The 24,741-nt window shown below is 45.0% G+C and overlaps 1 protein-coding gene across 1 annotated transcript in view; it reads left to right on the top strand.

The window, feature by feature from the left end:
* Positions 1 to 769: 769 nt before the first annotated feature.
* Positions 770 to 24,741, top strand: part of LOC121861232 (BTB/POZ domain-containing protein kctd15-like) — a gene marked incomplete in the record, with an annotated part of 88,998 nt that continues 65,026 nt past the window's right edge. The window contains 1 exon segment of the mRNA XM_042358882.1: positions 770 to 978.

Here is a 24,741-nt window from a genome sequence, read left to right as displayed (position 1 = left end):
ACCACACTCACCACCACCACCCCTCCACCACCACCACCACCACCACCACACTCCACCACCACCACCACCTCCACCCACCACACTCCCACCACCACCACCCTCCACCACCACCACCACCACCACCACACTCCACCACCACCTCCCACCACCACCACCCTCCACCACCACCACCACCACCCTACACTCACCACCACACTCCACCACCACACACTCCTCCACTCCCACCACCACCACCCTCACCACCACCCACCACCACCACGCTCCACCACCACACTCACCAACAGTCACATCTGTAACCAGAACACACTTGTCTCTACAGCTTTTAAATAGGCGTAATTACGCTCCTACTCCAATATGTTTTTTAACCGTAGTGTGACAATCAACAGATAGTTTTATGTTGAATATTGTTATCATTCGCCCTGGTGTGTGTGTGTGTGTGTGTGTGTGTGTGTGTGTGTGTGTGTGAACTAAACACACACCTGATATACTGTATCCATCTTTACGATCCCACGCAAGATGAATTCTCGTGCATGCATGCAGTTGTCATCTCAAGCCCCGTGCGTGCGTGTGAGTGAACGTGCCCGCGTTGAGAGTGCCTGTGCCTCCTACCTGTGTGTGTGTGTGTGTGTGTGTGTGTGTGTGTGTCTGTGTGTGAGTGTGTGTGTGTGTGTATGTATGTGTATGTGTTTGTGCGTGTGTGTGTGTGTGTGTGAGTGGTGGGGTGGCGGCGTGTGGCAGTGGTGGCGGGTGTGGGGAGGTGGTGGTTGGTGGTGGTGGCGGGGCAGCGTGAGTCGCGGCCCAGCCTGCCAGTGGGTAAGATGGCTCAGTGACGCCGCCTCGCTCGCTCCACCTCTCTCACTCGGGATAATACTTACTACTCCCCGCCAACCTTGTGTTTAGTGCCCCGCGCGTGTGTGTCCTCGGGAGTGTCCTTTATTGTGTCCTCACAGCCTCTCAGGATCCCTCACTCCTCAGCAGGTGGGTCACATGTTTCCTCAGTTCCTTCGTACAGTTCTCAGGGAATTGGGATTTTTTCTCTGGTTGAGTGGTGAAAGTCTATGTTTAGCGGCCCCCGGGATGGCCTGGGGTCATGAAGGGACATCTGGACCATTCCTCGTGCACTCTAGGGGCCGCTGGTGGCTTTATCTGTGCACTCAGGCGGTAAAATAATAACAACACAAAATTATGTGAGGTTGGTGGTCCTCTAGCGTTCCACCGCCTCCCGGACTTCTCGTGTGGACTGTGTTCAGGTGTACCCACTCAATGTGTCTCTCAAGCTGTGCGACGGTGATAAAAAAACAAGACAGGTGACAAGACGGTATAGTGTTGCTGGACACGTGGAAATGGAGGACCTGGCATGACCAGCGAGTCCCCCCGACGTGGCTTGAATGTCACAGCGGCAACTCTCGTGACACTGCCGTCACCGCCACCACATAAGCCACAGCCGCCACCACAACCTTCACCGTCCTCTTTGCCATGCTCACTAGAGAGAAAGCTAAACATGTACATTAACTTGCGATATTTATTACACGTCTTCAGCGGCACCTGTGGAGCTCTCGGTGCTGGTGGGGGTGATCGTCCTCACTTGCAACGCACACAGGTATTTAGGAACCTGTAGAGCCTCTTGTGGTGTGTAGAAAAGTTCACTACATGCACGACAAACGAGACCCAGAGGCGTTTGTGAAGTGCCAGGAGAATGGCACAGGTGGCCTCTGGGGACCTGTGGAGCCACAGGTGAATATGACAGATCGTTCACACTTGCAACGGCCAGAGGCCACCTGGACCTGTAGAGCCGCAGAAGGACTTGACAAGCCTTTCACACCTGCGACAGGCATAACCCACTGGGACCTGTAGAGCCTCAGGTGGATTCGACAAGTCTTTCACACCTGCGACAGACAACGCCCAAAGGGACCTGTAAAGCCGCAGGTGGAGAGGACAGGTGATGTCTCCATAGCCAAGGGGTCGACCCAGGAAGAGATTTCACCAGACGTGTTCATAATTAAGCGGACATTTTTCCTCAGGTATCAGTGAGAGGATGAGGACGATTGCTCCGCCACTCTCCCTCGTGGTCACCGTCGGGGCCTCACACGCTGTCGTGATAAAAATTCGTAATTCCTTTTTTTTTCTAAGCAGTTTCATAAATTTTAGCTGCGTCATTCAGTTCTATGAATACAAATCCTCAATGAGTGACCAATCGACGGACTGAGAAGATTAATAACAGGAGATACTATATATAACTTATGTGATTGTCGTCTGGGTTTCCTAAACAGATTCCTGTAATTATTTTTTTCCCTTTTCTGGTTTCATAAAATTCAACTCATGTTCGCCTAATATTTTGTTGTTGGTGTGTGTGTGTGTGTGTGTGTGTGTGTGTGTGTGTGTGTGTGTGTATGTGTGTGTGTTATGGACTGTTGTTGACTCACCGTTTGTTTACTGTTGTTTTGTTATTGTTTGTGGATTATATATTTTTTGCTGCTTCGATAAATAGTGTTATACGCTCTCCTTAATTATTACACGTTCATGTTATTTTATGATAAGGAATGGCACAAAAGGCAGTGTGTGTGTGTGTGTGTGTGTGTGTGTGTGTGTGTGTGTGTGTGTGTGTGTGTGTGTGACAGTATTTATGTAAGAACACTGCATGAATCCCTCTGAGTATCGTCATCGCGAGGTTGTTGAGGAGAAACACTGGCCGTGGTCATGCCCATCCTCCGCTACGGAAATAACACCGAGAATCCTGTTAAGGGAAGGGAACGACGTATTTTACACTATATTAAATTATATACAAACATTTATTAAAATACATAAAACTGTTGATACTCCGGACACGAAATTCAAACAGATATAAGTGTAGACGGAGAGACAGACGGATGGACGGACGGAGACAGACGGATGGACGGACGGAGACAGACGGACGGACGGAAATAAGATAACAATACAAATCCGCCGAATATTTAAAATTTCATCACTTAATTAGATAATCTTTATGAGGATCACACAAAACAAGTCTTTCGGTAAGTTGTAAATAAGATTACAATGTTCCTGTTACTTTAGAGAGGCGAGCTACCCGGGTTACTGATAAGGTCATTAGTATGCCGGCAGGACATAGAAGGGCTAGGTTAGGTATTTCATCAGCGGCTGACCTGAGCTTAATGAGTTCTTTACGGGCGGTGGGACAGGTAGGCTTACTGTACTTACCTGTTGGGGACACACACACACACACACACACACACACAGAGGTTCGCAATGTCTCAATAATACATAGCCCACCTCCACCCACTTCACTCCACTCTCCATCCACCCTCAAATTCCTCGAACACTCCACCCACTTACCATGCCACATAGTATTTACTTACCACCACCCACGCAGCGCTCTGTTTTCGAACACCCCCTCCCGCCCGCCAGCCCGTCCGCCTGCCCGCCTCCACCCACTCAGTGTAACAATCAATATAGACCCACCCACACTTCCTGCAGTCACCTTTCTTCCACCCTCCACCCACTCTTCACTCACAACCCAGTCATTTTTACCACCCACTATTACCCACCCACCCACCGTCCATTCTCAACCATCCATAATAATAATAACAATGTAATAATAATAAAGAGAATAACAACAATAATAATAATAATAATAATAATAATAATAATAATAATAATAATAATAATAATAATAATAATAATAATAATAATAATAATAACAATAATAATAATAACTTACATAAACCCTCACAGACATTAAGACAACACCACTACACCAAACACACGAAGGCAATAAGTTCCAGACACCTGTAGATCTTGGTCAAAACAAAATACGATCTCTATCAAAATACTAACTATAAACACAGGGATAGGATTCGATCATCTTTTGTCAGTTGCAATACAGGATTCGCTTGACTATTATTTTCCCTATAAGTATATTGTACAAGATTTGATCGTCTTTTGCCTATCACTTTATACAGGTTGTATTCTCTTTATCCTTATCGGTGATCCAATCCAAGCTTGTGCATTCAATGGACAGATAGTTGCCGTTAGCTCTTGTGTGTGTGTGTCTGGTCACCATGCTCACCTCGCAAGCGAGCGGACCCGGGCAGGGTGAAACTATGGGCAAGTTTCTTTACACCATTTGCCTCTGTCTACCCAGGAGTAATTGGGGACCTGGATGTTAATCGATTTGTGGATCGTGTTCCGGGGTAATGGTTAGCCAGTGCAGCTGGCGAGTTGTCCGGTCTTCTCGAACTACTCCTTGACACCGGGTCATGCAGTTCATTAACTCAGGGTGTGGTTATTGTGTTAGTGACAGCTTCTACACCTTAAACAAATTCACGCCTTGGTGGCCCTTGGGCCGGTCATCCTTGTTACACGGGGGGCAACCATTATTATTATTATTATTATTATTATTATTATTATTATTATTATTATTTGCGTGTGTGTGTGTGTGTGTGTGTGTGTGAGAGTGGACCAGGAAATTAAAAATAATAACAATTTACTTGCACAATGATAAAAACTGTAACCTAAATACCATGAGAGTTTAAGAGATGCTTAAATGCAAACCTAATCGTTATAACCTCATAAGGAAGGGATCAAGCCCGTGTTAAATGAGGTTCACATCACCAGAGCCTGCCAGTCACACACACACACACACACACACCATGGCATGGCGCTAAATCTCACCTTGGCCGTACCTGTGATGTCAGTATTTCAATATGTTATTAGTTCAGGTACAGGAGTTCAGTTACAGAGTTATATAATGAAGTTACTACAAAGATTTCAACAAGGTAATGGTGCATAATCTCTCTCTCTCTCTCTCTCTCTCTCTCTCTCTCTCTCTCTCTCTTCACCCCATACACATATAAAGTAAAAGATAGAACCAATTGCTCACCCATCCATCAATCCATCTCACGCATCTCATCCATCTAACCCTCCCACATTTCGTCCCATTCTAACTATCCGTTCACCTATACACCAAACCCTCTCAATAGCGGACTCCTCAATACAGTACAACCGCCATAACATCTTTCCTCCCATCGCATATCCTCTCCCACCCGCCTGTACCAATTCATTCATGTACTTATCCCTCCCATCACAGCCTCTCCCACTCACCCCTCCCAGCCTCCCACTCACCCCTCCCATCATAGCTCTCCCACTCACCCTCCCATCATAGCCCTCCCCTCACCCTCCCATCATGCCTCCCACTCACGCCTCCCATCATAGCCTCTCCCACTCACGCCTCCCATCATAGCCTCTCCCACTCACCCCTCCCATCATAGCCTCTCCCACTCAACCCTCCCATCATAGCCTCTCCCACTCGCCCCTACCACTCACCTCTCCCACTAGCCCCTCTCAGCAACTAATTGCAGTAGAGGTCTCAGTGCACTTTTGCCGCCAATCTCGTCATGAATTTCTTACCTTAGTTTACACGAGTCAGGTAAAATGATTCTCCTGTTATGGGTGAAAAAGTAAAGACACAAAATATCAGTAAATGTGGACATGAACCTTAACTAAACTATATAAAGCATCCGGTAGAGTTCACATATCTTCAGTTAAAAATCAGAAGGCATCTAGTAGCGTTCACATCTTTTCAGTTAACTCAGAAAAAATAGTAAACTTAACTTAATCAACTAAATGCGTTCTCGTAACTCCCAAGAGAGAAAAAACAACAACTTAGGAACCTTTGAAAATTCATCGGCGGTTTGAGACGACGACAGCCCAAAAAAACTGGCCTACACTACCACTTACACCAGCACCCCCTCCAGCTGTAGATACACCCCAGATTTACACTAAGACTTTATGAACTTAAAAGGAATAAGACGCCAGCCAACAAAAGCATCAGGGGAACTTTGGACACATAATACAATTCTTTTAACAGGGAGACTGATGGCCTGGTGTTGATGGCAAGGTGTAGGTTGATGGCCGGGTGTAGGTTGATGGCCAAGTGTAGGTTGATGGCCGGGTGTAGGTTGATGACCGGATGTAGGTTGATGGTCAGGTGTAGGTTGATGGCCGAGTGTAGGTTGATGGCCAAGTGTAGGTTGATGGCCGGGTGTAGGTTGATGGCCGGATGTAGGTTGATGATCAGGTGTAGGCTGATGGCCGAGTGTAGAAAATCTCAAAGGAGGAAATGCGGATCACCTGAAGATTAGACACCCTAACTAATTCTATCCGATGATTAAAATAATATCCTAACACTACCTGGTTAGGTTAGGTTATGACTAGCGGTAAGGTAAGGTTAGGTTATCACTAGCGGTAAGGTTAGGTTAGGTTATGACTAGCGGTAAGGTTAGGTTAGGTTATCACTAGCGGTAAGGGTAGGTTAGGTTATGACTAGCGGAAAGGTTAGGTTAGGTTATCACTAGCGGTAAGGGTAGGTTAGGTTATGACTAGCGGTAAGGTTAGGTTAGGTTATCACTAGCGGTAAGGGTAGGTTAGGTTATGATTAGCGGTAAGGTTAGGTTAGGTTATGACTAGCGGTAAAGTTAGGTTAGGTTATCACTAGCGGTTAATCACAAGGTGTAAGAAGCAGTGGGGAGGGGGGGGAGGGGACTCAGGCCATTCTTCAGTTGATCCCAAAATACCAATCAGGGGAAAATCCCGACCAAGTGATCTCACCTGACGATTCTTAACATAACAAAAACCCACTGGACACACCCTCACCTACCGCCCTCCCTCACCTCCCCTCACCCTCACCTTCCCCTCCCTCACCTCCCCTCACCCTCAACCTCCCCCTCCCTCACCTCACTTCACCTTCCCCTACTCTAACCTCACTCCCCCACTCTCACCTCACCCCCACCCTTACCTCCTCACCTCACCCCACCCCACCCCATCCCCCATACCCAACATAATGCCAACACAACAAACACTGCCACAACTATCACCACCACTACCACCACTGCCCCAGGAACATCACAAACACTACAACTACTACCACCACCACCACTCCAGCAGCACAAAACACACTATCACAACTACCACCACTGCCCCAGCAACACAGCAAACACTACATCTACTACCACCACTACCACACACACACACACACACACACACACACATACAATACCACCTTGAGGATAAATCTCATGTCTTAAAGCAACACTCAGGCTTCGAATTGTCAAAATATTTACGCAATTATTTTTGCTCGTAAGTGAGGACAAGAGAACGCGAACAATGGCAGTAGTCAAGGAGCAAATTCGGCGCCATTTTAGGAGAGAGAGAGAGAGAGAGAGAGAGAGAGAGAGAGAGAGAGAGAGAGAGAGAGTCTTTTGTTGAGAGTTAACCAAGAGGCCAGGGCTTTCGTCTATACCCAGCTGTTGACCTAAATCGCGGGCAGGCTTCAGTGGGCACTATACAAGGCCTTTCTCTATGCTTTGGGTACTAGTGGGCGCTGTGTCGGCATATAAGAGCATCATGTATTACGTTGTGACCGAATCAGAAGCAACTAACTCACGAATTACACTATGAAGAAGTCTTCCCTGAGATTTAACAAGGAAGGAAGGACGGAAGGAAGGAAGGACAGAGGGAGGAAGGGGTATTGAATAACTTACTAATTATTTTCATTGACCTTTCCACACCAGACACTAGGAGACTGCCTGGCCTTACAAGCTGTATGTGTATATCAAGAACCCATCCCCTCCCTACAGCCCTTCCCCATAGGTAACACAACACCATCAAACACTAATGCAGTATTCATCACGGGATACTAAGACACCTATAACGTCAAGATTATCCCCCCGAATCATATAAGTCTTACACATCTGTTTGATATGTTTCGATTGGATCTACAGTATATTAGAGAAAACTAGTCATGGTGATATCGTGTCTATTAGCCTACCACCATACATAATTCATTCACACTACTAGAATTATTCAATCATTATTCATTACCGAGAAGGATATGTATCACCAATGAGTAATTTATAGTAATACGACGTGCCCTTCAAGAGGTGACCCAGTGCGGTAAGGACAGTATCGAGAGGAGTCCTATTAACACGCCTGAGTCTCCGAGCTGCCGCTGTATCTACAGATGGCGTTGTAGCGTCTCACTCGGGTTTAGTAAAGTCTCCAACGAATAGAAATTGACGTATAACTGTTCATTTGTGCTTAATGATTGGGTTAGGTTAGGTTAGGATAGGGTTTAGTTTGCTTGTATGGGGTAGACCAGATTAGGTTGGGAAGGGCAGCGCTGTCTCAAGAGTCGGATGAAGTGTTTTTATTCAGGTTTTGATCTTAGAAATTACTTCATCAAATTTGTTCTTCATAAATCAAGTGTTATATTACTCAGCTCACCTAAGAATAATGTTTATCAGTTTAATCAGCCGATGATGTAAGAACGAGATCACTAACACCCGTTCCTGATCTTTGCTCCTACCTTATAAACCGCTGATTAAAGAACGCGTTTCTTTTTTCTTTTCTTTTTTTAGATTAATCCGGTTCTAATCAGTGAGCGTGTTTTAAGAGCAACTGTGAGGCAACGGTCTAACACCAGACTGTATGTGTATTGATTCCGTGTAATAATTAACTTAACTATATGTACAGTATACAGACCTACCTGTACACACACACACACACACACACACACACACCACCTGTCTCACAGCCAGGCACAGGGTCAGTGTGCAGCAGGGCCAGGGGGAGAGTGGTGTAAACATGGGAGGCGGGTAACACAAACACAGAGGCGTGCTGGTCAAGGCCTAGTGCACCTCACCAACACTTGACTGGCTCACTGGTGTTTGTCCCCCCCCTCAGCCCCAGGCCCAGGAACCCGATTTTCAGGGATTCGTGTTATTTTTTAAAGTGGGTTAGTCAGCTCTATAAACGCTATCCTTGAATGGTTGCTTGAGATAAAAGTTCTCCCGCGCCCCCCGGCCTGATCACGACACGGGCGTCTGTCTCACCTTATCTTCCCGCCGGCTCCTGTTCCCCAAGAGCTCGTTCCCTCCCGCCCGCTCGTGTGGCCAGCCTCAGACCTTGCACTAACGCAGTTATGGTCATTTCTTGTTTACTCGTGTTTTTGTCTTTACTTTGTAATAATAACGACATATCCAACACAATTTTCACTGCCATCTTTTTGTCAAGAACGTTATCAACATATTTTGGGTGGCTAACTTGGTGTTCTCTAAGTGATGACACGAGACTTCATGTGTTTCTTGAAGAGTCTCAATGTAGTTTGGACGCCATCTTTGCCACCATATTTGTGTCTTATACTGTACGAAATTCCTGTTTGTCTTCCCCTGGGGGCAAACATACTTTATACAACATTATATAGTAACCGCAGGGTAATTCCTACGTCATCTTAGCCGTTTATCTCTGTGTATCATGACTCAGATTCTCAAAGATTAGTAAGATATTTTTGGTTTCCTCACCTGGGAACAGCAGACAACATTCCCAGCAACTGTGGCCGCCATCTTTTTGCTGTACCTCACGTGAGACAGTTAGGTTACATGTGTCTCTCAGCCCCAACATGGCTGCGGTTCCTTGTAGATGACGTGATGAACCACGTGTTTTTTGTTTACATGAAGACCGAGAGTGACCGAGGCTCACATGTTCCGTCGTAGACACTTCTCCCGGAGTTTGTAGCGAACCTCAGCGCGGTGTTATGAGTTGTCGTGCCGCGCCTCAGGTTGTGGTAGCCGCTACGTAAATGGAAGGCGTGTGTGTATTGTTTCACAGTGTTCAGCAAAACCTAGAACGTTGCATGGAGTTGGCTGGCGGCGTCCAACACAGCACTTATCTTAGGAGTGTAGCGACCATTCTCCGCTCTGGTATTCTGTCGCGTCGATTGTAATTATTTCCCATTCCTCTTTCGTCTATATTTGAGGAACAATTATACAGGAAACAAGAGACAGCAGAGGATCTCTCCTGTCAAGTATAATACAGCATTATCTAGTTACCTGTCAGCTGAAGTGAGTGAGGTGCCTGTGAGCTTGAGTGACAGAATTAACTACCAGCTTAAGAGTGTGAGGTACTGTCAAGTGGGAGGTGTGAGGTAACTGTCAGTATGAGTGAATGAGTTACCTGTCTGTCATGGCTGAGAGCATAACAACATTACACTAAAATAACAATTATTGGCATACGATAATTTTCACAATATAAAGACGATAACTAATTACACATCTGTATTAAACCACAAACTATATAACATAAAACGTCATGTAACAGATAAAAAAACAACGTCATGCGTAGGTATAAAATGTACATAGTGTAGGTATACAAACAAACAAACAAACAAACAAACAAACAAACAAACAACAAAAAGCAACAAGTCACAATGATAAACAATAAACCGATTGAACCAGGGATGGATGACCAGTGTGTGGTAGTCGGCTGGTGATGGGCGTCTAAACACAGCTATCGTGGGTGGCCGCTCCCCGCTAACCTCAGTAGGTGATGGTGAATGTCTGTCTTGTAGCGAACACACACACACACACACACACACACACACACACACACACACACACACACACACACACACACACACACACACACACACACACACACACACACACTGCAAGAATGAATGCTGTCAACAATGATAACACAATACTGACCAAGATTTAAAAAGTAAGACAAACATTATGAACATTTCCTAAATACTCACACGGACAGTCATTCCCTCAGGCGGTGGCGACTCTCAAGTTGTTACGCGCAGTCCTACTTCTAGTGCTGTGACGTAACATACACACAACATTTATTCCCTTAAACACAAACATTATCCTTACTGCAACGCTATAACAGTGTGAACATTCACCAGCCATCTCCACAATACTAGAATTCAACGCCAGACGAACCTTCGCTAGTCTTCTACACCTATGATGCCGCAATAGTACAGTACGAGCATTCACCAGCCATCTCCACACTGCTAGACTTCAACGCCAGACGAACCTTCGCTAGTCTTCTACACCTATGATACCGCAATAGTACAGTACGAGCATTCACCAGCCACCTCAACGTTGCTAGAATTCAACGCCAGACGAACCTTCGCTAGTCTTCTACACCTATGATACCGCAATAGTACAGTACGAGCATTCACCAGCCACCTCAACGTTGCTAGAATTCAACGCCAGACGAACCTTCGCTAGTCTTCTACACCTATGATGCCGCAATAGTACAGTACGAGCATTCACCAGCTATCTCCACAATACTAGAATTCAACGCCAGACGAACCTTCGCTAGTCTTCTACACCTATGATACCGCAATAGTACAGTACGAGCATTCACCAGCCACCTCAACGTTGCTAGAATTCAACGCCAGACGAACCTCCGCTCCACCCTCCTCTGCAAACACAAGTCTTATACGCTTTTACTGGCTGCAAAGTTGTCCAAAGTCCGAGAATCCAGAGAAAAAATTATAAGACTCAGCCAATCAAAGAACTTAAAAACCCAATCAGCTCATTTAAGGCCTTACAATATTTTAGACTGTTTGGACTGTTATAGACTGAGTTTTTGACTGTTTTAGACTGCTTGGACTGTTTTAGGCCGTTTTATTCCTGTTTGGACTGTGTTTTAGGCTGTTTCGACTGTTTTAGACAGTTTTAGACTGTTTGCACTGTTTTAGACTGCGTTTTAGACTGTTTCGAGTGATTGTTTAGAATGTGTTAATTTAGAATGTATGTTAGACTGCTCAAATTGTGTTGATTTTCAATGTTTTTATCTAAACTGTGTATGTTAAGACTGTGAGTGTTTAGACTATATACCTGGCATTAGACTGGAAGGGATAAACAGTTAGCAATCAGTGAGGGGGTTAAAACAACACACACACACACACGTACACACAGGGAGGAGACGTGGGTTACTGTATAGAGCTTTATTACCTGGGTGAATTAAGTATGCAAAAGCGTTTAATTACTACGCTTGTTACAGTGAAGGTTTTGACTGGCTGTTATTGTTTGTTGTTGTTGTTTTTATGTTTGGTTACTGTTATTTGTTCTTTCGTTGTTGTTTGTTATTTGTTTGGAGTTATTCGCTTTTGGTAGGAATTGTTTGCTTGTTTTTATGTTGTTTGTTAGTGTCCCTGTTTGATTATGTTTGTTGTTGTTTTGTTGTTAGTTCGCCACAAGGGAGCAAGGTGCCTACCACATAACTTATTAGGACAACGCCAGGCGAATGTACGCTCGTCTTCTGCCAGTGGTGGTGACTGTATAAGGTACGGGAGTAAGAGGAGGAGGAGGAGGAGGAGGAGGAGGAGGAGGAAGAAGAGGAGGAGAAGGAGGAGAAAGAGCACTAGAAGAAGAAGAAGAAGAAGAAGAGGAGAACGAAAGGAGGATGGGTAGGAGGAGTACCCAAGTGTGGTGCTTCAACATGTAAACACAGGCGGGGTCTCTACTGGCCCTCCTCACACGACCTTCTGTATAGGGAGGTAACAGGTCACCCTCTCTCTTGGGGTGCCATGTAGTCTTCATCAAGTTTGATTGGGATCGGTGAAGCTGTGTTAGGTTAGGTTAGGTTAGGTTAGGTTAGGGTCTCAACCACCCTAGCCCAAAACCAAACTCCCTACATTCGCTTTTAGGCAGGGTAGGGAGGCAGGAGGTGGGGGTGGAGGTGAAAAAGGTGTGTGGGGTGGGTGGTATTGAGGGTGATTGACAGGGAATGTGTGGTTGAGGTGGTGTGAGATGAATGGAGACCGAAGGTGTTGTTGTACATTGAGGGGGGGAGGGAGGGACAGTTTGAAATATTGACTGAGGCAAGACAATGGGAAGGGAAAAAATAGGGAGTTAGGGAGGTAGTGTGGGAGTGTAAGGGAGGGTAAGGAAATGTAGATTAGAGAGAGGGAGAACACTAAGGAAGGAAAAATACCGTATGAGTGTAAAGAAGGAAGGAAGGAGGGAAGGACGGAAGGAAGGTAAAAGAGGACAGAATGGGAAAGAGAAGAAGAGAGAAGGAGTGAATGCGTGAGACTGAATAAAGAAGGAAGGGAGAACAATGTGTGAGAGGATAGAGAGATAAGGAAGGAAGGTAAGAGCGAGAGACTACAACAGCAATTGGCCATGGTGAAAGTTGACCAAGAGGGAGGGAGGGAGACAGGGAGGGAGAGAGGAGGGAGGAGGGAGGGAGAGAGGGAGACAGGGGAGGAGAGGAGGAGACAGGGAGGGGAGGGAGGGAGGAGGAGGAGACAGGAAGGGGGGGCACAGCCTCTTGTATATTCGTTCTGTTTCTCTCGTAAAAAATAAAGTTTCTTGCCCGGCCATGTGTTTAAGGCCATGTTTGACCGTATGTTTCAAACCTCCCTTGTTTTGAACCCGTGTTTTAGTGTGTCTTTGATGTCGCTGTCTCGTGTGTGTGTGTGTGTGTGTGTGTGTGTGTGTGTGTGTGTGTGTGTGTGTGTGTGTTTACATTGTATTTTTGTCTTGTATTTACAGTGTATACTTCTTATGTTCTCTCCTTCTATTTGTTTTGTAAATGCTGAAGTTTATTTCCGTGTATGATGTATGTTGTATTTTGCAATGCCTGAATTGTAAGTCTGATTCTGTATTTTGCCATATATTAATATGTATGATTTACGTTACATTCTGCTGTCATTGGAGTGTATGACTGATGGTGTATTCTGTAAAGATTTGTTTATATAAATTATGAAGTATTTAGTATGACAAGTCGTATAATTGACATTGTGTTCTGCAGTGTATTTACGAATATTTACGTGTATTTGCAAGTATTTACGACCATTTACAAGAATTTACAATTATTTACGAGTATTAACGAGTATTTACAGGTATTTACAGGTATTTACGAGTATTTACAAGAATTTACAAGTATTTACAAGCATTTACAAATATTTACAAGTATTTACGAGTATCAAAGTAGTTTACTGAATTAATATTAAAAGTATTATCTAATTAAATTATTACAAGGTGAACAACAAACTTGTCAGATGTAAATTATCCACAAAAGTTGAAGGAGACAACCAAAGTTTTTATAGTTTTCTACTTTAATATATGGATCGAGAAACTTTCACCCCTAATATATACTTTACCCGAATACTTTGAAAAATACTTAGACGATTTTTTTATTACTTTATCATAACGTAGAATAAAATATAGCTAAAATTATGTGTCAAAGCGATACATTTAGCTGTATTATAAACATTAGTTACAGTCAGCCTTAATGCATGTTCAGTGATACATTTAGCTGTATTATAAACATTAGTTACAGTCAACCTTAATACATGTTCAGTGATACATTTAGCTGTATTATAAACACTAGTTACAGTCAGCCTTAATACATGTTCAGTGATACATTTAGCTGTATTATAAACATTAGTTACAGTCAGCCTTAATGCATGTTCAGTGATACATTTAGCTGTATTATAAACATTAGTTACAGTCAACCTTAATACATGTTCAGTGATACATTTAGCTGTATTATAAACACTAGTTACAGTCAGCCTTAATACATGTTCAGTGATACATTTAGCTGTATTATAAACATTAGTTACAGTCAACCTTAATACATGTTCAGTGATACATTTAGCTGTATTATAAACACTAGTTACAGTCAGCCTTAATGCATGTTCAGTGATACATTTAGCTGTATTATAAACATTAGTTACAGTCAGCCTTAATGCATGTTCAGTGATACATTTAGCTGTATTATAAACATTAGTTACAGTCAACCTTAATACATGTTCAGTGATACATTTAGCTGTATTATAAACATTAGTTACAGTCAACCTTAATACATGTTCAGTGATACATTTAGCTGTATTATAAACATTAGTTACAGTCAACCTTATTACATGTTCAGTGATACATTTAGCTGTACTATAAACATTACTTACAGTCAACCTTAATACATGTTCAGTGATACATTTAGCTGTATTATAAACATTAGTTACAGTCAACCTTAATACATGTCCAGAGAAATACCGAGTCTTCTTGTATATTGTATTTAAGAGGGTCCCTGAGGCCAACTCTTAATAACTTGCTTTTGTTCGCTAAAACCCGTTTATGTATTTGTTACCGAGTATAATATCTTTCATAAGAGTTAAAAGAATTTGTCTAGTGAAGGAAAATACACTTAGTGAATGGTGTTTAAAGACCTGCCACCTAATGTATGAATATATACATGAACAAACAGATAAATAAATTAAATGAATAAATTAAATAAATTAAATGTTCTTTGTCTTGGCTCAGTTTAGACAATCGTCAATTATATATATACTGTATATATATAGACTTAAACTTTCCTTCAGCCACACACACACATGGTTATGCTCTCTCTCTCTCTCTCTCTCTCTCTCTCTCTCTCTCTCTCTCTCTCTCTCTCTGGCCTAAAGACAACAAGACGAGGGACGCACACAAAGGCTCATTCAGAGGCTAATCAGATTATGAGTTGAATGTTATCTGTGTGTGAGTCTGAGTGTGAGTGATGGAGGAAAGAGAAACTGTGTCCTTCGGCTCTCCCTCCCTCCCTGACACACACACACACACACACACACACATCAGGCCAAGGTGCTGGGCGGGACACACACTACCGTTTGATTATAACCAGATTAACAAACTCGTTTAATAACATGATTGACTAATATAGACAATAACTATTTTTGGTTCAATAATAAAAGGACTATGTTACCTTAGCGATTTATTTGTGAGAGAGATGTAATATTTCCCAGTAAGAAGCCAAGATGTGATATTTAAGGTATGTAGACGTGAAAACTCTCCGTCTCTTGCAATCAGACCTTGTACAGTTCTGAACACAAGACCCTGTGTACACTGCTATTCAAAACTGTGTGCCGAACCCGAGTGACAAATCATTGACATCTGTGGGTAGACAGATGGTACAGAGACCCAGGCGTGTAGAGGGACGAGACCCAGGCGTGTAGAAGGACGATACCCAGGCGTGTAGAAGGACGATACCCAGGCGTGTAGAAGGACGATACCCAGGCGTGTAGAAGGACGATACCCAGGCGTGTGGAGGACGAGACCCAGGCGTGTGGGACGACCCAGGCGTGTAGGGGACGAACAGGCGTGTAGGGGCGATCGGCGTGTGGGGACGAGACCCAGGCGTGTGAGGACGAGACCCAGGCGTGTGGGGACGAGACCCAGGCGTGTAGAGGGACGAGACCCAGGCGTGTAGAGGACGAGACCCAGGCGTGTGGGGACGAGACCCAGGCGTGTAGAGGGACGAGACCCAGGCGTGAGGGACGACAGGGGTGGGACAGCGGGTGAGGGACGACCAGGCGTGTAGAGGACGAGACCCAGGCGTGTAGAGGACGAGACCCAGGCGTGTAGAGGGACGAGACCCAGGCGTGTAGAGGGACGAGACCCAGGCGTGTAGAGGGACGAGAGACCCAGGCGTGTAGAGGGACGAGACCCAGGCGTGTAGAGGGAAGAGACCAGGCGTGTAAGGACAGACAGGCGTAAGGGACGAGACCCAGGCGTGTAGAGGGACGAGACCAGGCGTGTAGAGGGACGAGACCCAGGCGTGTAGAGGGACGAGACCCAGGCGTGTAGAGGGACGAGACCCAGGCGTGTAGAGGGACGAGACCCAGGCGTAGAGGACGAGAGGCGTGTAGAGACGAGACCCAGGCGTGTAGAGGGACGAGACCGTGTAGAGGGACGAAACCCAGGCGTGTAGAGGGACGAGACCAGGCGTGTAGAGGGACGATACCCAGGCGTGTAGAGGACGAGACCCAGGCGTGTAGAGGACGAAACCCAGGCGTGTAGAGGGACGAGACCCAGGCGTGTAGAGGGACGATACCCAGGCGTGTAGAGGACGAAACCCAGGCGTGTAGAGGACGAGACCCAGGCGTGAGGGACGACCCAGGCGTGTAGAGGGACGAGACCCAGGCGTGTAGAGGGACGATACCAGGCGTGAGGGGACGAGACCCAGGCGTGTAGAGGGAAGAGACCCAGGCGTGTAGAGGGACGAGACCAGGCGTGTAGAGGAAGAGACCCAGGCGTGTAGAGGACGAGACCCAGGCGTAGAGGGAAGAGACCCAGGCGTAGAGGGACGAGACCCAGGCGTGTAGAGGGACGATACCCAGGCGTGTAGAGGGACGAGACCCAGGCGTGTAGAGGACGAGACCCAGGCGTGTAGAGGGACGAGACCCAGGCGTGTAGAGGGACGAGACCCAGGCGTGTAGAGGACGAAACCCAGGCGTGTAGAGGGACGAGACCCAGGCGTGTAGAGGGGACGAAACCCATGTAGAGGGACGAGACCCAGGCGTGTAGAGGGACGAGACCCAGGCGTGTAGAGGGACGAGACCAGGCGTGTAGAGGGACGAGACCCAGGCGTGTAGAGGGACGATACCCAGGCGTGTAGAGGGACGGAGACCCAGGCGTGTAGAGGGACGAGACCAGGCGTGTAGAGGACGAGACCCAGGCGTGTAGAGGGACGGAGACCCAGGCGTGTAGAGGGACGAGACCCAGGCGTGTAGAGGACGAGACCCAGGCGTGTAGAGGACGAGACCCAGGTGTAGAGGGACGAGACCCAGGCGTGTAGAGGGACGAGACCCAGGCGTGTAGAGGGACGAGACCCAGGCGTGTAGAGGGGACGAAACCCAGGCGTGTAGAGGACGAGACCCAGGCGTGTAGAGGACGAGACCCAGGCGTGTAGAGGGACGAGACCCAGGCGTGTGGGGGACGAGGGGGGAGGGGCGGTGGGGACGACGTGTGGACGACGCGTGGGACGCGGTGGGGGGACCCAGGCGTGTGGAGGGACGGGACCCAGGCGTGTGAGGGACGACCCAGGCGTGTAGAGGACGACGGGTGTAGGACACCGCGTGGGAGCCGGCGTGGGGGACGAGCCAGGCGTGGGGAGGCCCAGGCGTGTAGAGGACGAGACCCAGGCGTGTAGAGGGACGAGCCCAGGCGTGTAGAGGACGAGACCCAGGCGTGTGGGGACGAGACCCAGGCGTGTAGAGGGACGGACCCAGGCGTGTAGAGGGACGAGACCCAGGCGTGTAGAGGGACGAGACCCAGGCGTGTAGAGGGACGAGACCCAGGCGTGTAGAGGGACGAGACCCAGGCGTGTAGAGGGACGAGACCCAGGCGTGTAGAGGACGAGACCCAGGCGTGTAGAGGAAAGACCCAGGCGTGTGGGGACGAGACCCAGGCGTGTAGAGGACGGGACGAGACCCGGCGTGGGGGACGAGACCCAGGCGTGTAGAGGGACGAGACCCAGGCGTGTGGGGGACGAGACCCAGGCGTGTAGAGGACGAGACCCAGGCGTGTGGGGACGAGACCCAGGCGTGTAGAGGACGAAACCCAGGCGTGTAGAGGACGAGACCCAGGCGTGTAGAGGGACGAGACCCAGGCGTGTGGGGAGGGACGAGACCCAGGCGTGTAGGGACGAGGCGGGTGGACGGCGTGGGGACGAGACCCAGGCGTGTGAGGAGACCGGGTGGGACGAGACCCAGGCGTGTGGGGGACGAGCCCAGGCGTGTGGGGACGAGACCCGGCGTGTGAGGGACGAGACCCAGGCGTGTGGAGGGACGAGACCCAGGCGTGTGGAGGGACGAACCCGGGCGTGTAGAGGGACGGACCCAGGCGTGTAGAGGGAAGAGACCCAGGCGTGTAGAGGACGAGACCCAGGCGTGTGGGGGACGAGCAGGCGTGTAGAGGGACGAGACCCAGGCGTGTAGAGGGACGAGACCCAGGCGTGTGGGGGACGAGACCCAGGCGTGGGGACGAGACCCAGGCGTGTAGGGGACGAAACCCAGGCGTGTGAGGGACGAGACCCAGGCGTGTGGGGACGCGGGTGTGGGACGGGGGAGACCCAGGCGTAGAGGACGAGACCCGCGTGTGGGGACGAGCCAGGCGTGTGGGACGGCAGGCGTGTAGAGGACGAGACGGTAGAGGACGAGACCCAGGCGTGTAGAGGGACGAGACCCAGGCGTGTAGAGGACGAAACCCAGGCGTGTAGAGGACGAGACCCAGGCGTGTAGGACGAGACCCAGGCGTGTGAAGGACGAACCCAGGCGTGTAGAGGACGAGACCTAGGCGTGTGAGGGACGAGACCCAGGCGTGTGAGGACGAGACCCAGGCGTTAGAGGACGAGACCCAGGCGTGTAGAGGGACGAAACCCAGGCGTGTGGGGGACGAGACCCAGGCGTGTGGAGGACGAGACCCTGATCTTGTCCTCCGGGAAGCCCTAAGTCAGAGGTAAACCACAAACCACAGCCCACGAAGGTATACAGCCGCGTGTAAACTTTGTAAACTACCCCATCAAGGTATACAGCCGCGTGTAAACTTTGTAAACTACCCCATGAGTATACAGCAGATTGTAAACTTGTAAACTACCCCATGAAGGTATACAGCAACTTGTAAACTTGTAAACTAGCTCACGAAGGTATACAACAGCGTGTAAGCTGCCCCAACAAAGCATAAAGCATGTAAACTTGTAAACTGCTCCACGACGTTAAAAAAAAACGCGGAAACTCACTCGATTATTTGTGAAAGCGGGAGGGAGAGGAGAGATAGAAATTATCATAAGTCGGTGAAACTGATCCCTCGAGGTGGTGGAGTGAGGCGACTGTCACCTAGGAAGACGACAGAGCTTTACCTGTTGCAACGCTGTATATTAACCTCATTATCCGCACATCGTTTACCTGCACTGATTAGGTACATAGTTTGTATGCCTGCACTGTCTAGGTACATTGTTTGTGAACCACACTGTCTAGGGCCATTGTTTGTATACCTGCACTGTCTAGGTACATAGTTTATGCCTGCACTGTCTACATTACACTGTTTGTATACATACTGTCTGGAAATACATTGTTTGTATACCTACTGTCTAGGCACATTGTTTGTATATACGCTGTCTATAGGTACATTGTTTTGTATACCTACACTGTCTAAAATTTTCTGTTTGTACACCTGCTGTCTAGGTACATTATTTATACCTGCACTGTCTATGTACATTGTTTGTATACCTGCTTCTGTCTAGGTACACTGTTTTGTATACCTGTACTGTCTAGGTACATTGTTTTGTATACCTACACTGTGAAATACATTGTTTGTATACCTGCACTGTCTAATTACATTGTTTGTATACCTGCACTTTGTCTAGGTACATTGTTTGTATACCTACACTGTCCTAGAGTACATTGTTTGTACACCTGCACTGTCTAGGTACATTGTTTGTATACCTGCACTGTCTATCGCGTGTTTGTACCACCTACTGTCTACATTTTATGTTTGTATACCCTGCACTGTCTAGGTACATTGTTTATATACATCTAGGTACATTGTTTGTATACCACACTGTCTGGGTACATTGTTTGTATACCTGCACCATCCTGGAAGTACATTGTTTTGTATACCTGCACTGTCTAGGTACACTGTTTGTATACTACACTGTCACCAGTACACTATTTTACTGTACTGTCTAGGTACATTTCACTGTCTAAGTACATTATTTGTATACACACACTGTCTAGAGTACATTGTTTATACTGTCTAGATACACTGTTTGTATACCTACACTGTCTAGTACCTGTTTGTATACCTGTCTAGGTACACTGTTTGTATCACCTGCACTGTCTAGGTACATTGTTTGTATACCTACTGTCTAGTACACTGTTTGTATACCTGTACTGTCTAGGTACACATTGTTTGTATACCTGCACTGTCTAGGTACATTTGTTTGTATACCTGTACTGTGCATTACACTGTTTGTATACCTACTGTCTAGTACACTGTTTGTATACTGTACTGTCATTACACTGTTTGTATACCTACTATCTAGTACATTGTTTGTATACCTACACTGTCTAGAGTACACTATTTGTATACCTGTACTGTCTACATTTTATTATTTTGTATACACCACACTGTCTGTTGTTTATACCTGCTGTCTGTACATTGTTTGTATACCTGTACTGTCTAGTACATTTTATATACACTGTCTAGGTACATTATTTGTATACCTGCTATCTAGGTACATTGTTTACATATACCTACATAATAAAATACATTATTTGTATACTACTTCCATTTTATTATTTGTATCTGCCTGTACTGTCTGGGTACACTGTTTGTATACCAGCTACACTTTGTCTGGGTACATTGTTTTGTATACCCCTACACTGTCTAAGTACATTGTTTGTATACCTGCACTGTCTAGAGTACATTGTTTGTATACCTACTGTGCATTACATTGTTTGTATACCTGTACTGTCTAAATTACATTGTTTGTATACCTACTGTCTAGTACATTGTTTATATACACTGTCTAGGTACATTGTTTGTATACGCTGTCTGTTACATTGTTGTATACCTACACTGTCTAATATTTGTATACACACACTGTCTAGGTACATTATTTATATAAATGCACTGTCTAGAGTACACTTGTTTGTATACCTGTACTGTCTAGAGTACATTGTTTGTATACCTATCTAAAACATTGTTTGTATACCTGCACCCTCTAAGTACATTGTTTGTATACCTACGCTGTCTAGTACATTGTTTGTATGCCTACACTGTCTCGTGCATTGTTTGTATACCTGCACTGTCTAGAGTACATTGTTTGCTATACCTGTACTGTCTGAGTACACTCATTTGCTTATACCTACTGTCTAAGTACTGTTTGTATACCTGTACTGTCTAAGTACACTGTTTGTATACCCTGCTGTCAGTACATTTGTATACCTGCACTGTCTAGGTACATTGTTTGTATACCTGTACTGTCTGGGCACACTGTTTGTATACCTACTGTCTAGAGTACATTGTTTGTATACCTGCACTATCTACATTACATTGTTTATATACCTACACTGTCTAGAGTACACTGTTTGTATACCTGTACTGTCTAAGTACATTGTTTGTATACCTACACTGTCTAGTACATTGTTTACATACCTACTGTCTAGAGTACACTTTCATTTTACATATACCTGTACTGTCTAAATACATTGTTTGTATACCTGCACTGTCTAGAGTACACTGTTTTGTATACCTACTGTCTAAATGCTGTTTGTATACCTGTGCTGTCTGAGTACACTGTTTGTATACCTGCAATAGAGTACATTGTTTGTATACCTGTACTGTCTAAATTTACATTGTTTGTATACATCCTAGGTACATTGTTTGTATACCTACTGTCTAGGTACACTGTTTGTATCCCTACACTGTCTAAGTACATTGTTTATATACCTACTGTCTAGGTATTCATTTATATACATGCACTGTCTAGAGTACACTGTTTATATACCTATACTGTCTAAATTACATTGTTTGTATACCTATACTACATTACACTGTTTATACCTATACTGTCTAAAGTACATTGTTTATGCTCTATACACTGTCTAGTACACTGTACATATATACTGTCTAAATACATGTTTGTATACCTGTACTGTCTAGATACATTGTTTATATACTACACTGTCATTACTGTTGTATACTGTCTAGTACACTGTTTGTATACCTGCACTGTCTAGGTACATTGTTTGTATACCTCTGTGTATCCTAAATTTTCATTTGTATCACCTCCATACTGCTCCTAAAGTACATTGTTTATGCTCCTATACTGTCTAGGTACACTGTTTGTATACATGCTATTAAATTACATTGTTTGTATACCTGTACTGTCTAGGTACACTGTTTTGTATACCTGCACTGTCTAGGTATTGTTTGTATACACACTGTCTAGGTACCTGTTTTGTATACCTGTACTGTCTAGTACATTGTTTATACCTACACTGTCTAGGTACACTGTTTGTATACCTACTGTCTAGAGTACACTGTTTGTATACCTGTACTGTCTGCATTACATTGTTTGTATACCTGTCTGAGTACACTGTTTGTATACCTACACATTACCTGTTTATGCTCCTACTATCTAAATTACACATTTTGTATACCTGTACTGTCTAGATACATTAATTTTATGCTCTACACACTTTGTCTAAGGTACACTGTTTGTATACCTGTACTGTCTAGGTACATTGTTTGTATACCTGTACTGTCTAGGTACATTGTTTGTATACCTGCACTGTCTAGGTACATTGTTTGTATACCTGTACTGTCTAGGTACATTGTTTGTGTCTCCTGTACTGTCTAGAGTACATTGTTTGTATACCTGCACTGTCTAAATTACATTGTTTGTATACCTGTACTGTCTAGAGTACACTGTTTGTATACCTGCACTGTCTAGTACATTGTTTGTATACCTGTACTGTCTAGAGTACATTGTTTGTATACCTACACTGTCTAGAGTACATTGTTTGTATACCTGCACTATCTAGAGTACATTGTTTTGTATACCTACTGTCTAGGTACATTGTTTGTATACCTGCACTGTCTAGGTACATTGTTTGTATACCTACTGTCTAGAGTACACTGTTTGTATCTCTGCACTGTCTAGAATTACGTGTTTGTATACCTGCTGTCTAGTGCACTGTTTGTATACCTGCACTGTCTAGGTACATTGTTTGTATACCTGTACTGTCTAGGTACATTGTTTGTATATACCTCTGTCTAGGTACATTGTTTGTATACCTGCACTGTCTAGGTACATTGTTTGTATACCTGCTGTCTGTTACACTGTTTGTATACCTGCTGTCTAGGTACATTGTTTGCTTATACCTGTACTGTCTAGAGTACATTGTTTGTATACCTGCACTGTCTAGAGTACACACTGTTTGTATACCTACTGTCTAGGTACATTGTTTGTATACCTGTACTATCTGCATTACATTGTTTATACCTACACTATCTAAATTACATTGTTTGCCCTGTACTGTCTAGAGTACATTGTTTTGCTATATACACTGTCCTACATTACATTGTTTGTATACCTGTACTGTCTAGGTACTGTTTGTATACCTACTGTCTAGGTACATTGTTTGTATACCTGTCAGGTACATTGTTTGTATACCTGCACTGTCTAGGTACATTGTTTGTATACCTGTACTGTCTAGAGTACATTATTTGTATACCTCTGTCTAGAGTACACTGTTTGTATACCTGCACTGTCTAAATTACACTGTTTGTATACCTATACTGTCTAGTACACTGTTTGTATACCTCTGTCTAGGTACACTGTTTGTATACCTGTACTGTCTAAATACATTGTTGTTTATATACCTATTACTGTCCTAGAGTACATTGTTTATATACCTACACCTCTAGAGTACATTGTTTTATACCTGTACTGTCTAGTACATTGTTTTGTATACCTCTTACTGTCTAGGCATTTGTATACCTCACACTGTCTGTTACATTGTTTGTATATACTGCTAGGTACATTGTTTGTATACCTGCACTGCCTAGAGTACACTGTTTGTATACCTGTACTGTCTAGGTACACTGTTTGTATACCTGCACTGTCTAGGTACATTGTTTTGTATACCTGTACTGTCTAAATTTTACTGTTTGTATACCTGCACTGTCTAGTTACACTATTTTGTATACCTGTACTGTATTTGTTTATATACCTGTACTGTCTAAATTACATTGTTTGTATACTGTCTAAGTACATTATTTCGTATACCTACTGTCTAAATGCATTATTTATATACCTGCACTGTCTAGAGTACACTGTTCGTATACCTGCACTGTCTAGGTACACTGTTTGTATACCTACTGTCTAGAGTACATTGTTTCCATACCTACTGTCTAAATACATTGTTTGTATGCCTGCACTGTCTAGAGTACACTGTTCATTATACCTGCACTGTCTACATTTTACTGTTTGTATACCTGCACTGTCTACATTACATTGTTGTATATACTGTCTAGATTACACATTGTTACGTATACCTGCACTGTCTGGTACACTGTTTGTATACCTACACTATGCAGGTAC

The sequence above is a fragment of the Homarus americanus genome, unplaced genomic scaffold, assembly GCF_018991925.1.
Source record: "Homarus americanus isolate GMGI-L3 unplaced genomic scaffold, GMGI_Hamer_2.0 scaffold21314, whole genome shotgun sequence".
NCBI lineage: Eukaryota > Metazoa > Arthropoda > Malacostraca > Decapoda > Nephropidae > Homarus > Homarus americanus.
This window is presented reverse-complemented; position numbering and strand designations above follow the sequence as displayed.